Source organism: Jaculus jaculus, chromosome 7 (genome assembly GCF_020740685.1).
Source record: "Jaculus jaculus isolate mJacJac1 chromosome 7, mJacJac1.mat.Y.cur, whole genome shotgun sequence".
NCBI classification, from domain to species: domain Eukaryota; kingdom Metazoa; phylum Chordata; class Mammalia; order Rodentia; family Dipodidae; genus Jaculus; species Jaculus jaculus.
Genome location: NC_059108.1, coordinates 9,438,832 through 9,455,429, shown reverse-complemented (window position 1 = coordinate 9,455,429; position 16,598 = coordinate 9,438,832). Strand labels below are relative to the sequence as shown.

At 47.1% G+C, this 16,598-nt stretch overlaps 1 pseudogene; it reads left to right on the top strand.

Annotated features, from left to right (window-relative positions):
* The first annotated feature begins 15,304 nt into the window (after positions 1 to 15,304).
* On the top strand, positions 15,305 to 16,161 carry LOC123462147 (annotated as a pseudogene).
* The last annotated feature ends 437 nt before the right edge of the window (positions 16,162 to 16,598 follow it).

The window sequence follows — 16,598 nt, the reverse complement described above, 5'->3', positions numbered from 1 at the left end:
CTCAAAAATGAATAAAGAAATAATTAAAATAAAAATCATCTGGGCTGGAGGGATGGTTTAGTGGTTAAGCGCTTGCCTGTGAAGCCTAATGACATGGTTCAAGGCTCGATTCCCCAGGACCTACGTTAGCCAGATGCACAAGGGGGCGCACACGTCTGGAGTTCGTTTGCAGTGGCTGGAGGCCCTGGCACGCCAATTCATTCTCTCTCTCTGCCTCTTTCTCTCTGTTTGTTGCTCTCAAATAAATAAAAAATTTTAAAAAATCATCTGACAGAAGCAAGTTATGGGAGGAAACTGTTTATTCCAGCTTACAGTTTGGAGGGGAAGCATCACAGAGGCGAGGGAAGGAAGGAACTAGCAGGCAGCCGTGTGTCACAGCCCCACAGCAGTGGGGAGGAAGTAGAGGGATAAGTTCAGTGTGACGGGGAGGGCTGGCCTGCAATACTCCAAGGCCTGCGCACGAGGCTGTCGGGTACATTTTACATTCATACCACCACAGAAGGAAAAGGCTTTAATGCCAGCCATCAGTTTTGAGGAGAATCCATCATGGCAGCAGTAGTGTGGCAGGAGCAGAAAGGCTGACGTCACATTGTCACATTGGGAGGAAGTGGAGCACCAGGGAAGTTGAATATGAAGCTATCTTTCTCTTTTCTTAAAAAAATATTTATTTGGGCTGGAGAGATGGCTTAGCGGTTAAGCGCTCGCCTGTGAAGCCTAAGGACACTGGTTCGAGGCTCGGTTCCCCAGATCCCACGTTAGCCAGATGCACAAGGGGGCGCACGCGTCTGGAGTTCGTTTGCAGAGGCTGGAAGCCCTGGCGCGCCCATTCCCTCTCTCTCCCTCTATCTGTCTTTCTCTCTGTGTCTGTCGCTCTCAAATAAATAAATAAATAAAAATTAAAAAAAATTTATTTGAGAGAGAGAGGGAGAGAGAGAGAGAGAGAGAGAGAGAGAGAGAGAGAGAGAGTGGGTGCACCAGGCCCTCCAGCCACTGCAAACGAACTCCAGATGTATGTGCCCCCTTGTGCATCTGGCTAATGTGGGTCCTGGGGAATCGAACCTGGGTCCTTTGGCTTTGCAGACAAATGCCTTAACTGCTCATCCATCCCTCCAGCCCTTATTTATTTATTTGAGAGAGAGAGAGAGAGAGAAAGAGAGAGAGAGAGAGAGAGAGAGGAAGAGGCAGAGAGAAAGAGAGAATGGGTGCGCCAATGCCTCCAGCCACTGCAAACGAACTCCAGCGGCGTTCACCCCCTTGTGTATCTGGCTTATGTGGGTCTGGGGAATTGAACCAGAGTCCTTAAGCTTTGCAGGCAAACACCTTAACTGCTAAGCCATTTCCCCAGCCCCCTGATTAACTCTTATATAAAAAAAAACTTTTAACAATTTCATACATGCATGTGTATAATTTATTTTTTATCATATTCATCCTCATTGCCCTTTCTTGCCCTCTTTCCACTCCCACTGTGCCCCTTACTCTTCCCAACTAGTCCTGGCTGGAGGAAGTGTGCCATTGAGGGTGGGCTTTGAGGGTTAGTAGTCCAGTCCACCCAGTGTTTAGAGCTTACAAAGCCTAACAGCCTGGGTTCAATTCCTGAGGACCCACATAAAGCCAGATACACAAAGTGGCGCATGCATCTGGAGTTCATTTGCAGTGGCAAGAGACCCTGATGCATCATTTTCTTTCTCTTTCAAATAAATAAATATTAAAAAAATAAAAATATGTAAGTATGTTTGTCCTTAAGATTTCATTCCTGAACTACTCATTCTCAGGAAGGTAATATTTCTTTCCTTTTTTTTTTTTTTCTATTTTAAAACTCTTTCTTGTGATGAGTACTTCTAACTCTCATTCTTATCTTTCAGGGCAGGTCAGTCATATATTGATAGTATCTGTGGACAGTCGGTTCCGAGTTAAGGAACGGAGCCTTATACTCTGCAGCACAATCGCTTCCTACTTTCTATTCTGATTTTTCTAGTAATTTATTTCTTCCAGCAGGCAGTTATTTTTCATGAATTTCAATCACTTGCCTCTACCCAAATTTCTGAATTCATCCATTTTTGATCCTACCAAGAACTTCCAGACTGAGAGGTTAGGAAATGCATGTTTTCTTCTGCCTCTAGTTTCTACTAGTTACGCCAATTGTACACGTCTTGGCTTGTGAACTTTGCGCTCGGTTTTGTGACTAAACATGTTCTTTCCTCCTTCATTTTAAGTTGGCTTTAACCATTGGACTCTTGCATAAATAGAACTATAAGACTATAATTTAGGGGCTGGGGTCTTGGTCTGCACAAGTGTGAGGGCCCGAGACTGCCCCAGTTCAATTCTCTGGCATCCATGTGGACAGCTGAGTACGGCCACGTGTGTCTGTCACTCCGGTCCTGCAGGGCTGGAGACCAGAGAACTGCTGGGACTTACTGACTTAAAAAAAGTGACAGAAGCATCAGCCCTGGGATGAGTTAGAGACTCTGTGTGGTGCTTTGACTCAGGAGACCCCCATAAACTCAGGTGTGCTGAATGCTGGGTTCCCAGCTGATGGAGATTTGGGAATTAGCGCCTCCTAGAGGGAGTGTATTGTTGGGGGCGGGCTTATGGGTGTTCTAGCCATTTCCCCTTGCCAGTGTTTGGCACACTCTCCTGCTGATGTCCATCTTATGTTGGCCCGGGGGTGATGTACACCCTCTGCTCTTGCCATCATTTCTCCCTGCCATCATGGAGCTTCCCCCTCGAGTCTGTAAGCCAAAATAAGCCCTTCACCCCTCTCCTCCCCGCCCCCGCAAGCTGCTCTTGGTTGGGTGATTTCTGCCAGCAATATGAACCTGACTGCAACAGTATGTCTCAAGGAAATAAATGGATGAGTAAAAAGAGGGTATGTGATGTTCTCTGCACACAGGGCACGCACATCCGCACATACATGCACACGCTACGTACACCCCACACTACGTGCACGCCACAACACACACATAACACATACACACGCCAAAATACCATCGTTGTAAAATTGTATAAACGAACTGTGCTATTGACTCTCCAAAAGGAGAAATTTTTTTTTTTCTTTTGTCGTCAGAATACTGCCTCTCAGAGAGCCCTAACCAAGCATTTGGTAGCTCCTTTTGCTCATATCCAAATACTACTTACCATTTCCTCATGTCATTCCTTTCAGTCCGTTTCTGTTTTGCTATTCCATGAGCATGTTTGTGTAATTCACATATAGTAAAGAAATCAAACCGTCCCCTCCCTCCCACAGAGCCATTTCTTGCTTTTTTTTTTTTTTTTTCCCTCCCCACGTCTTACTTTTAGCTAAAAAAAAAAAAAAGTTCACTTTGGGGGCTTGCTATTCTCAGCCGCCTGGCCAGTTTCTATCGCCCATTTGCCAACCTTTCCACATGGAACCTTGGGGAGGAGGGCTGAGCACAGGCCTCTACTGTGGAAGCTGTTGGATAAAATGAGACAGGCAGATCAAATGCTAATCAAAGCTCACGAACAAAAAGCCTAGTTCTCTTCCCCTCCCCCGCCCTCCCCCACAGAAGCCAGTAGACATCAGCCAGGGTCGCCGGCTCTCACCGTCTCCATTGGTAGGTCATTTGGAGAGGCCTTGCCATCAATTAAGAGAAAATGTCTTTAGTGATCAATCTACAGGGATACGGCTGAGGAGAGGTTGTTAAACTTTAGAATCTCACGTTTTCCTCTTAATGAGCTCTCTGGGACCGGAGGGAGGGATAAATACAGCCTTTCTCATCCCTTCGAGTCCATAGCCACTCTAAGAACTTGAGAAGGACAACCTCGTTAAGCATTGGCCTAGTCTTTACTCAATATTCATTCAGAGCCTTTCCGTCCTAATAAGCTCCCACTTTCGTTTCTGCAGGGCAGAAGGCTCCGAGGCCTTCGCTGCTCTGTGTGGGAACAGAAGCCAATGTCTGTCCCCCAGGGGTACCCTATGTTCTCCCTACATACCATTGCCCTGTCGTCTGGCGAGCTCAGCCACCGGACCCTGCACCCTTCCTGTCAGGGGGCCCTGGGTGCATGCCAGCCTTCCCCCCACCCCCAAGGACAGGCCTGCACTGTAAAACCAGCCTTTTGTATTTCTAAGTAGAGTAAGAGCCTTGCACCGCAACTTCTGAAAGAGGCTGGAGGGAGGCGGGCGTGGGGGTGACTGACTTTCTATTTTCAGTTCCCTCTGTTACAATGCAGGTGAGAGTTTCCAAGATAGCACGTGCAAGTTCAGCCAAGCCCCAGTTTCTGAGTGCCAGCTTCAGGATCTCTTCACCTCACTCTTGAGTTCCTTGAGATGAAAAAAAAAAAAAAAAAAATTAGGGCTGGAGAGATGGCTTAGAGGTTAAAGCATTTGCCTGCAAAGCCAAAGGACACAGGTTCAACTCCCCAGGACCCACGTAAGCCAGATGCACAAGGGGGCTCATGCGTCTGGAGTTTGTCTGTAGCAGCTGGAGGCCCTGGCGCACCCATTCTCTCTCTCTCTCAAATCAACCAATAAAAATAAAATATATGTATATTTTTTTCCTCAATTTTTATTAACATTTTCCATGATTATAAAAACATATCCCATGGCAATACCCTCCCTCCCCCTACCCAACTTTCCCCTTTGAAATTCCATTCTCCATCATATCTCCTCCCCATCAATCAGTCTCTCCTTTATTTTGATGTTATGATCTTGTCCTCCTCCTATGATGGTCTTGTGTAGGTAGTGTCAGAACTGTGAGGTCATGGATATCCAGGCCCTAAAATATATTTTTTTTAAAAAGATGTGCACTACCATGCCCAGCCATATCTAGTTTAAAAAAAATTAGCTCAGTTTTCTGCATCCCTCACCCTTTTATCTCACGTGGAGCTGATGGCCACACCATCGTGACTGGTGGGGTAGACATCTGAGAACTTGTCCCAAGTCCTACAGCTGTGGCCCACTGCCAGCCTTGTGTGCCCTTTCTCCTTTGTAGAGCGAGCGTGACTCCTCCCACCAAGACCGATGCGCCTGCCGGGCACACAGAGTCTTTCATTTCCTCAGGGGCCTGGGTCTGAACTGCTCCCCGCCTCCCCCCGTCCCCCCGCACTCCCGTTCCCTCCTTAACCGCTTCTGAGCAGTCCTGAGCAGCTGGCTCTGTCACCGTCCCATAGCTTGCTGCCTGCTCTTCTGGAAGGAGACGTCAACTGTGACACTGCCAGAATCTTCTGGTGGGGATTGGCATTTTCCAATTGCTGTAATTTGGATGCTGAGTGTGTCTCCCCCCCCCCCCCGACACACCCAAAGTGGCACACGTGTTGATGGTCTGGCCATTAGGGTGGCATCATTAGGAGGTGGTGAGACCTTTTGGAGGTGGGATTTAGTGAGTGGTAGTTACATCACTGGAGGTCCTTGAAAGGAATTGGGGAGCCCCCCTCCCTTCTCTGTCTTTGCTTTCTGGCCATGAGGGGAGGTGTTTTGCTTACTGTGTGCTCTTACCATGATGAGCTTCCCTGCTATATGTCAAAGCACCAGAATCAACGCAGATCTCCGAAATCATGACACCAAATAACATATTTTTATAATTACCTCAGGTGTCATGGTATAGTGACACAAAGTTGACTTATCCGCCAAAGATGGGCTCCCAGCTGCCTTTGTGGGGTCTCTCTCTTTGTGTGTGTGTACACATACATGTGTAAGCCTACACACATACCAAGGAGGTATTTATCTTTAGTGAAATAATGAACTAGAAGCCCAGAAGCTGTGCCTTCAATGCAGTTGCAAGCAAGTGCCTTTCACTACTGAGCCATCTCCCTAACCCCGATTTAGCGTTTCTTGTGGATCCTTTATGTCATAGCAACCCTGCTCGAAGCGCTTAGAGGTACTCGGTGTGAGTCTGTGCAGAGCAATAATGAATCAGTGGAGAAGCGCCAGGTTCGGGCGGGTAGCTCTGAGGTGCAATGCGGTTAACAGGTTCAGTGCTAAGTTGCAGAAGTGGGGAGGGGTTAGCGGAGCATGACCAAGAGTCAGTGACGAGGGCTGGAGAGATGGCTTAGCGGTTAAGCGCTTGCCTGTGAAGCCCAAGGACCCCAGTTCGAGGCTCGGTTCCCCAGGTCCCACATTAGCCAGATGCACAATGGGGTGCATGTGTCTGGAGTTCGTTTGCAGAGGCTGGAAGCCCTGGCGCGCCCATTCTCTCTCTCTCTCCCTCTATCTGTCTTTCTCTCTGTGTGTCTGTCGCTCGCTCTCAAATAAGTAAATTAAAAAAAAAAATCCATTAAAAAAAAAAAAGAGTCAGTGATGAGTGCCTGCTCTTGGCCTAGGGCTCTCCTTGTCACTCCTCATTGGAGGGTTTCATCTCAGCACTGCAGCCTCTGACACCATTGCCAACAGTGTTAAGTCAAAGGCCTCAGGTAGGAGCTCATGATCTGCTCGACAGCTCCTAACTTCCCTTCCCGTTCTGCTTGCTGGGGTCGAGCCCACATGCTTCCTGCCCTGACATTCCTTGGCCGGGACACGTTCTGCCTTTCCTCTTTACTACCGAGGCTTCTGTGTCAGTCAACTTTCCCCACAAGATTGGGAGGAAGATGTTGTCTTTGTCAGTCTTATCTTGTGTCCTGCCTTCCTTCAACACATATGCACTGGAGAAAGACCATCTGATGATTGTTCCTCCTGAGTATCTCATGAGAACACATGTTTGTTTGTTAGTTTTCCAGGCAGGCTCTCACTCTAGCCCAGGCTGACCTGGGATTCACTATGGAGTCTCAGGGTGGCCTCAAACTCATGGCAATCCTCCTACCTCTGCCTCCTGAGTGCTGGGATTAAAGGTGTGCACCACCACACTGGGTTGGGTTTTATTTTCTTTCTTTCTTTTTTTTCCAATTTTTATTAACATCTTCCATGATTATAAAAAATATCCCATGGTAATACCCTCTCTCCCCCCACTTTCCCCTTTGAAATTCCATTCTCCATCATATCCCCTCCTCATCTCAATCAGCCTCTCTTTTATTTTGACGTCATGATCTTTTCCTCCTCTTATGATGGTCTTGTGTAGGTAGTGTCAGGCACTGTGAGGTCATGGATATCCAAGCCACTTTATGTCTGGAGGGACCACGTTGTAAGGAGTCCTACTCTTCCTTTGGCTCTTACATTCTTTCCACCACCTCTTCCACATTAGACCCTGAGCCTTGAGAGGTGTGATAGAGATATTACCCAGTACTCCAGTCACTTCTTTCCAGCACCATGATACCTTCTGAGTTGTCCCAAGGTCACTGCCATCTGAAAAGAGAAGATTCTCTATCAAAAGTGAGAGTAGCATTCATATAAGGGTATGAACATTAAGAGAAGTGCTTACTGGGCAGTTTGATAAGCATAGTATATACATTTAGCCAGTCAGCAGCAGACGTTATACCCCTAGGGCTCATGACTACCCCTGTTTTAAGTTTTCAGTATCAGGGATGTATTCCCTCCCATGGAGCAGGCCTCCAGTCCAATTGGAGGGCAGTTGGTTTCCACCATGACAGACGTGCCACTATTGCACCCATTGGCTCATTTGGCCTGGCTGGCCAAATATAAGGCTTGCAGTGTCCACTGTTGAGTATCTTCACTGGTGGTATCTCTTTCTCCCATTGAACTACATGTAGAATGGCTTCTTCCAGCTTTCTGTCAGCTGGCCTACATGGAGGAGGTTCTCAGCTCAGTTCTAGCAGGATTTCTCAGTGGACTTGCAGCCCAAGTATGTGGAGTCTTCAGCAATATGGTTTTATTTTCTTAATTTGGTGGTGATGATGGTGGCAGGGATGCCTGTCTTTACATCACATGTGAGGTACAAATCCAGAATCCCAATAAATTCCATTGACACTCAGCAATACCAATATCAGCAATTTAGCTAAATGGGATAAACGGGGATGGAATCACCTTGAAGAGAAACAACGGCGTCCTGCTTTCTTTCTCACTATCGTGGATGGTAACAACACATGCCTCCCAGGGTCATCGTAAGTTGAAAATCTTTGTTATGTGCTTAAAACAAGATTATAGATAGAAGCACTTAGAACAGTCAGCACATACTAAATGTCGGCTCTAATGATAGATGTGAATGTGGGGGTTGTGAGAACAGCCAAGAGAAACATTGAAATCAGGTTGGAGGTGTCAAGGAAGGCTCTGAAGAGGCAGAAATAGCTGCCTTGTGATGGATATGTAGGACTTATCAATCCAGGGAGGAGGATGGAAGCACATCCAGGTAGAGGGAGCAGTGCATATGAAGAACAGAAAATTGCACCCTCCATTCAGAGGCATGGGTTTCAGGGAGACAGAAAGGCTCTTGTGAAGGGCCAGAGGCGATCCACAGAGCTTGGTAGAAACTTAGCCTGGAAGCACTTGAGAGCTCAGAAGCAGGTCTGATGCTGGAACCTGAGAGCGTTTGGCGTGTTCGGGAGGAAGGATGAGACCGGAGGTGTGTTTCAGCAAACCAGTCTGGTTGGAAGGAATTTCGCTAGTGACCACCAGGAGGACTTTTAACTTCTCCACACAAGGATGAAGGAGACTTTCTTCTGAGAAACTGTATATTAGTTTTCTGTTTCTGCTTAACAAATGACCCCCAATTTTGTAGTAAAATTACCATCTGTGGTCTCAGTGTAGGCAGAGGAGAGTCAGGTATGGTCTGCTCGTCTGTCTGCTTGTCACCTCACTGGTTAGAACACAGTCATTGGCTATGGCTGTGGTACTCATCTTGCGTTCAGGGTCCTCTTAACAGAATTTACTTCCATTGGCTATGGGACCAGAGACAATGTTTTATTTATTTATTTATTTATCTTTATTTATTTGAGAGAGAGAAAGAGACAGGGCGAGAAGAGCAGAATAGGGAGACGAAGAATGGGCATGCTAAGGCCTCCAGCCACTGCAAACGAACTCCAGATGTATGTGCCCCCTTGTGCATCTGTCTGACGTGGGCACTGGGGAATTGAACCTGGGTCCTTAGACTTTGCAGGCAAAGGCCTTAACCATTAAGCCATCTCTCCAGCCCAGAGACACTGTTTCTTGTTGGCTTTTGGATGGGGGGCGGGGAGGGGTTCTCTCAGCTTCTATAAATTGATGATTTTCTTCAGCAAGTGGCCCCCTTTATTTTCATAGACAGTGATGATACATCTGATCCCTCACATGGTTAATGTTCTTTTTAAAATATTTATTTATTTATGTATATATTTGTGAGGAGAAAGGAGGGGAAGAATAGACACCTCAGGGCTTCATGCCACTGCAAACAAACTCCAGATGCATGTGATACTTTGTGTATTTGGTGTTACATAGATACTGGGGAATTGAACCCAGGCGATTAGGCTTTGTAAGGAAGCATCTTTAAGCACTGAGCCATCTCTCCAGCCCACGATTTATATTCTTCTTTTTAAACTTAAAAAAAAATTTTTTTGGTTATTTTTATTTATTTATTTGAGAGCGACAGACAGAGAGAGAAAGAGGGAGGGGGAGAGAGAGAGAGAGAGAGAGAGAGAGAGAGAGGGAGGGAGAGAATGGGTGCACCAGGGCTTCCAGCCACTGCAAACGAACTCCACACTTGTGTGCCCCCTTGTGCATCTGGCTAATGTGGGTCCTGGGGAATCGAGCCTCGAACCGGGGTCCTTAGGCTTCACTGGCAAGTTCTTAACCACTAGGCCATCTCTCCAGCCCTTAAACTTTTTTTATTGACAATTTCCATAATTAGATAATAAACCATGATAATTCCCTCCCTTCTCCCACTTTCCCCTTCACAAATCCACTCTCCACCATATCCCATCCCCCTCTCAATTAGTCTCTCATTCTGATGTCATCATCTTTTCCTCCTATTGTGAGAATCTTGCGTAGGTACTAGCAGGCATTGTGAGGTCGTTGATATCCGGGCCATTTTGTGTCTGGAAGATTGCACTGCAGCAGTCCTATCCTTCCTTTGGATCTTACATTCTTTCTGCCACCTCTTCTGCAATGGATCTTAAGCCTTAGAGCATGTGATAGAGATGTGTCAGTGCTGATCACTCCTCTGTCACTTTTTCTCAGTGCTATGGTGTGTTTTGAATCATACAAGAGGTCACCACCATCTGAAAAGAGAAGCTTCTCTAACCAAAAGTGAGAGTAGCATTAGTATATGCATATGGATGTTAAGAAAAGTGCTTACTGTGCAGTTTGGTAGGCATACGCTCCTAGGGCTCATGGTTAGGTTTTCAGTATCAGGCATGTATTCTCTCCCATGGAGTGGGCTTCTAGTCCAATTAGTAAACTGTTGATTTTCCCCATAACAGACATACCACTATTGCACCCATTGACTCCTTTGGAGTGGATGACCAAACTTAAGGCTTGCAGTGTCCACTGTTATTTATCTCCACTAATGACTTCTGTCTCCCATAGGGCTACATGCAGCATGGCTTTATTCAGCTTTCTGTCAGCTCGTTTACATTGAGGAGGTTTTCAGCTCAGTTCCAGCAGGATTTCTCAGTAACCTTGTAGCCCAAGCATGTGGAGTCTTTAGCAATGGGGTCTTACCATCTATTCCTGGTGGGAAACCACGGGCCTTGACAATGGCCTGTAATGTTTTGGGGGCATCAGGGACCTCCCTGGCCAACAACTCACTGGAAGGTATCCCATCCCTGGCACTGAAAATTTCCTAGTAACAATGTATGGCTTCTGTGTGCACCATTGTCCATACAGTAGGTTTCCATATAGCTTATTCCAACCCTCTTAAATTTTGATTAACCCTCCCCCACCCTTCCTTTACTCAATGTCTCGATTTATAATTCTTTAACTCCCCCCCCCCACCACTTGAGTGAGGCTCATCTGAATAATCCTTGTATCTTAAAGTCTGGAACTTAAATTATCTCTGCAAAGTTCTTCACCTAAGTGTGTAGGTTAGTGTTTGAATAACCTTTGGGTGGCATCTTGGGGGAGGAAACATTAGGATTCTGTCTATCATAAACTGGCAGTGAGAATGAAAAGAAGGGAAGGCTCATGAAAGCAATGTGGAGGCTGGAGAGATGGCTCAGCAGTTAAGGGTGCTTGCTTGCAAAGCCTGACAGCCTGTTTCAGAATCCCCAGTACCCACGAAAAGCCAGATGCACAAAGTGGTGCATGCATCTAGAGTTTGTTTGCTGAGGTCCTGGTGTACCCATTCTCTGTGTGTGTGTGTTCTCTTTCTCTCAAATAAATAAATAGATAAACCTTTTAAAATGTTTAACCGAAGCTTTATAAAAAATGCATACATAATTACATGTGGAATGTGAGAAGGGTTTCTTTTCAGTTCTATCCAGTCATCTGGCTAGAAAGAAATGTGCTTTTCTTTCTTTCTTTCTTTTTTTTTAATTTATTTGAGAGGGACAGAAAGAGGCAGATAGAGAGAGGGAGAGAGAATGGGCATGCCAGGGCCTCCAGCCTCTGCAAACGAACTCCAGACGCATGCGCCCCCTTGTGCATCTGGCTAACGTGGGTCCTGGGGAGTCAAGCCTCAAACCGGGGTCCTTAGGCTTCACAGGCAAGTATTTAACCACTAAGCCATCTCTCCAGCCCAAGATGTGCTTTTCAAGACAGCAGAAGAACAGAGGAGGAACATGGGCAGTGGAAATTAAAGTCAAGTTTTTCACATGATGACTGGGGCATATGTGTGACATTCAGGAGGAGATACAAAATAGGTCATAGATCTTGATCACAGAAAAGTGATTAGAGCTGAAGGCTAGACTCCATGTAGAACCCCTTGCTTAGGAATACTACCCTGAGTGACTGAAGGGAAGATCTAGCAGACACCCTTATAGAGATTGATAGTGAAGGAGCATGCTGAGAAGGATGAAGCTGTACAGGCTGTGAGGAAGTGGACAGATAAAAGGAAAATTAGAAGAAGGGACTTCTCACAAGCTGAGGAAAGGCATAGCTTCCATTTGAAGGATATTTATTAGTTAAATGCAAAATAAAGGTGTTAATAATCCAGCAAGGGGGCTGGAGAGATGGCTTAGCGGTTAAAGTGCTTGTCTGCAAAGCCTAAGGACCAAGGTTTGATTTCCCAGTAAGCCAGATGCACGCACAAGGTGGGGCTAGTTGAAGAGAGGCCTCCCAGGGTGGGCTTCATCCACAGACCACTAGAAGAGGTCACCCAGCGTGTACGGAGCACGTTTTCCCCTGGTGGGATTCCGGGGCTTCGACAGAGAGCTGGAGGGTTCGCTGGCTAGGGTCTGAAGTCATGGCTTCACTGAGCTGAGGGCAATGGGAGGACAGAAGTCTAGGAGGCTGAAGTTTGTCCTTGTAATAGGGGTGGTTATGGCTGCAGAATGATGGGATGGATTTGAAGATAGAGCACAACTTAGGTTCAAGAGGTCATTAGTCCGGGGACTGCAGACAGGTGGGATGGAAGAGAAGAGAGAGGAGCTCCCGGGCGGCGCGGCGGCTAGAAGGTGGGTCAATGTAAGGATGGGGGGTGAGTTAAGTTATTAGTGGAACGATTCTAGGTGATAACGAGGGTCACGGAGCAACCTTGAGTGTGTGCTCCCGAGTGTTCAGTTGGCATGTCTAGTGAGCACATTTCCACAGTGCCACCGATTTTCTGCCTCCGGTTGAGTCGGTTGTCTTACAGTCATGGAAAATGTTTAAGTGCTGATAGAATAAGGGCAAGCAAAGAAAGTTATTGAAGAGAGAAAAGTAACAGCTCTCTGTAACAGAGAGGAATGCAAAACTGGCTTGCCAAGATGGAGATCTTAGTTAGGGCTTTTGTATGTTTAAGAATAAGTGACATGGGCTTCCTGACCACTCGTGACACTCCAGCTTCTGGCGAGTCTCCCCGAATCTCAGCATAACTGGACTGAGATGAGGGGAGATCCCCAAACCACTTCTTCCTTCCTTCCCTCCTTCCTTCCTTCCTTTCTTCATTCATTCCTTCTTTCTTTCTTTCTTCTTCTTTTATTTTTTCTCCAAGGTAGGGTTTCCCTCTAGCCTAGGCTGACCTGGAATTCACTATGTAGTCTCAGGGTGGCCTTGAACTCATGGCAATACTCTTACCCCTGCCTCCTGAGTGCTGGGATTAAAGATGTGAGCCACTACGTCTGGATACACCTACTTTCCGCATGGGCTCTTTATCCCCTCCTGGCCTCCCCATGGATGGAAATCTCTGTGCTTGCTTGTCTGTCCTCTGTACAGTTTTATCAGGCCCATGACATGGCCTCTCAGCCATGAGCGTGCATTCATTTTCTTTCTCTTGGTTCTGTATTTCCCTCAACAAATATAATAATTTAATAATTAAAAAAAGAAAGAATAAGGAAAAACAAACCAAGTAGTTTGGTTGGTTTAAAGGAGAGCCCACCAATTGAGATAGGGCCGTCCATAAAGTCTGAGGTCTTTTTCCTCCCACATGCCCTGTAGACGGCACACTGGGACTCACCTAGCTCTCCCTGCTCCTTCTCTGTTGACATGTGGCAATGTGAGGTGGCTTCTTGTTTGTGCCATGATGAGGCTTCCCCTCAGAACCATAAGCTGGGCAAGCCATTTCCTTCCATGTGCTGCTTTGGGTCAGGTGTTTTGTCCTGGAAATGAGAACTTGACTGTTACAGAAGATTAGTATCGAGGAGTGAGGAAGGTCATTGCTGCCATGAATCCATGTGGTTTTTGGTCTTTTGGAACTAGGTCTCAGGAGGAAGGTGGAAGGATTTGGCATTTGGACTGGAAAAGCTCTGCAGTGTGTAATACAGAGCTTTAGGGCTTAGCGGTTAAGGCACTTGCCTGCAAAACCAAAGGACCCAGGTTCAATTCCCCAGGACCCATATTAGCCAGATGCACAAGGGGGCACATGCATCTGGAGTTCGTTTGCAGTGGCTGGAGGTCCTGGCCCTACTTCTCCCCCTCCAAATAAATAAGTAAATAAACAAAACAGAGCTTTATGAACCATTCTGGTGAGAGTTTGCAAAACCTAAATGCAGACCAAAGTGCGTACTGTGAAGACTGGGCTTGTGATGTTTCAGAAGGGAAAAAGGACTTTGTTGGGGACTGGACTAGAAGCAGCTTGCGTGATAGTCAGGTGGAGAGGCTGGCTATGTTCTGCCTTTGCTTGAGAACTTCAGCAATGTTGAATTTTAAAGTAATGGACTTGTGTGTTTGACCAAGGAAAATAAAGAGCAGAAGGATTTGAAATACAAATTTTGACATGAAAAGAAATGAAAGTCTCTAGCGGTTAAAGTACTTGCTTGCAAAGCCAAAGGACCCAGGTTCGATTCCCTAGGACCCACGTTAGCCAGACGCACAAGGGGGCACATGTGCCTGGAATTTGTTAGCAGTGGCTGGAGGCCCTGGCACACCCATTCTCTCTCTCTCTCCCTCTTTCTCTGTCAAACAAACAAATGAATAAATAATAAAAATTTAAAAAAAAGAAAAGAAATGAAAGTCTCAGACTGGAGGGTCTAGCCAGTGAAGCTGAAATCGGTTAAGAGGCCACCCCCACTGGGAGTCGGCCAGCTGCTCTGCATTGGGACAGTAAGAGGCAAGCTGATTCTTTTGAAAGGAAGAGGCTTGAAGAAAGAATGCTGAGGGCTGGAGAGATGGCTTAGCGGTTAAGCGCTGACCTGTGAAGCCTAAGGAGCCTGTTTTGAGGCTCGATTCCCCAGGACCCATGTAAGCCAGATGCACAAGGTGGCGCATGCATCTGGAGTTTGTTTGCAGTGGCTGGAGGCCCTGGTGCACCCATTCTCTCTCTCTCTCTCTCTCTGCCTCTTTCTCTGTCTGTCTGTCACTGTCAAATAAATTTAAAAAAAAATAAGGAAAGAATGCTGAAGGAGTGTCCTGCTGTTCACAGTCAGGCTTTATCTCCCCTAGATAAACAAATTTGGCAGTGTTGTCTATCTTGCATTGGTTTTGAAGTCTGACAAATGCAAGAACGCTGGAGATGCCAGGGGCAGGGGACATTCCAGGCAGGACTGTAGCTTTAGCTGCCGTGATTTAAGAAAGGACCACGATGGAGAACGGGCTGGCTGAGCTGCATTAGGACAATAGCCTGCTGATTCTTCTGACAGAAGAGGGCCTGCGGGAAGAATGCTGAAGGAGTTTCCTGGTCCTCGAGGTTTTCCACCTGGATTTACAAATTTCATGGCATAGTCTGCATGGTACTGGTTTTAGGAGCATTTAAATGAGTGGTTAAAAAAATGTTGGGGGCTGGAGAAATGGCTCAGCAGTTAAGGCACTTGCCTGCAAAGCCTAATGACCCAGGTTTGATTCCCCAGTTCCCAGGTAAAGACAGGTGCATGAAGTGGAGCATGCATCTAGTTTGTTTGCAGTGGCTAGAAGCCCTGGTGTGCCCATTCTCCCTCTCTCTCTCTCTTTCCTTGGAAATAAATAAATAGAGACGCCTCCCCGGGGCCCCAGCAGGTGATGCACGTGGGCCTGGTGCTGATCCTGGTGGGCCATGGGCACCTGCTGGTGGGAGCTGTGGCATGTGGGCCAACACCACCGCCGATGTCATCTCTGTGGGTGCCAGGCTGTTGAGTGCTTCCGTGGGACTTGTGGCCCTGTTGGCATCTAGGAACCTTCTTCGCCCACGACTGCACTGGGCCCTGCTGGCACCAGCTCTGGTGAACCTGCTCTTGCTTGTGCGCTGCCTGCTCCATGGGCCTCCTTCTTGTCAGATTGTCACTGTTGTCAATGGTGGCCGCAGTCTTGTTGCTGACTGCCATCCAGAATTGCTGTATCCTTCCATACCGCCGGACCAGGGGTTGGGACACATTGACGACCACTTTAAAAAAAATTACTTATTTGTTTGAGAGAGAGAGAGAGAGAGGCAGAGAAAGGGAGAGAATGGGCATGTCTGGGCCTCCAGCTACTGCAGACAAACCCCAGACACATGCGCCACCTTGTGCATCTGCCTTACATGGGTCCTGGGGAGTCAAACCTGGGTCCTTTGGCTTTGCAGGCAAGTGCATTAACCGCTAAGCCAGCTCTCCAGCCCCTGACTGCCCTTTTGCCCCTACAAAAATCGACGATACAGCCTTGGCTCTTTGGATCCCTTCTCTGTTAGTGTCTGCAGCCGAGGCTGCTCTATGTGGTTACGGGTGCGTGGCCCTGCAGGGAGGAAGGGCTTCGGGAGCAGCCAGAGGCAGTGACAGCTCGACCCTCCTGACTGCGAGAGGCAGGAGAATGCGCGGTTACAGGATCATTGTCAGGACCCGCAGGCACCACGGAGAAGCTGGGTGTGGGACAGGCTGTTCTGAAGCTCAATCCACACGTGTTTTTGGCTAAGCAAAGGGCCCTGACCCCAGGGTGATAAAACCACCATACTGACCTAGACTCTAGCAAGTTTTTTTGTTTTTTTTTTTAATTTATTTTTTGAGCCAGGCTTCCATGCAGCCCAGGCTGTGTTAAACTCATTATGTAGCCAAGGATGGCCATGAACTTCTGTTCCTCCTGCCTCTGTCTCCCAAGTACTGAGGTTAAAGTGTGGGCCACCATGCCCAGTTTCATGCAGCTGAAGGGATCAAACTCGAGGTGGGTGGTGCACATGGTAAGGAAGTACATCTTTAGCCCCTCTGATTATAGTCTTTTTTTTTTTTTTTTTTGGTTTTTCGAGGTAGGGTCTCACTCTGGCTCAGGCTGACCTGGAACTCACTATGTAGTCTCAGGGTGGCCTTGAACTCTCGGCGATCCTCCT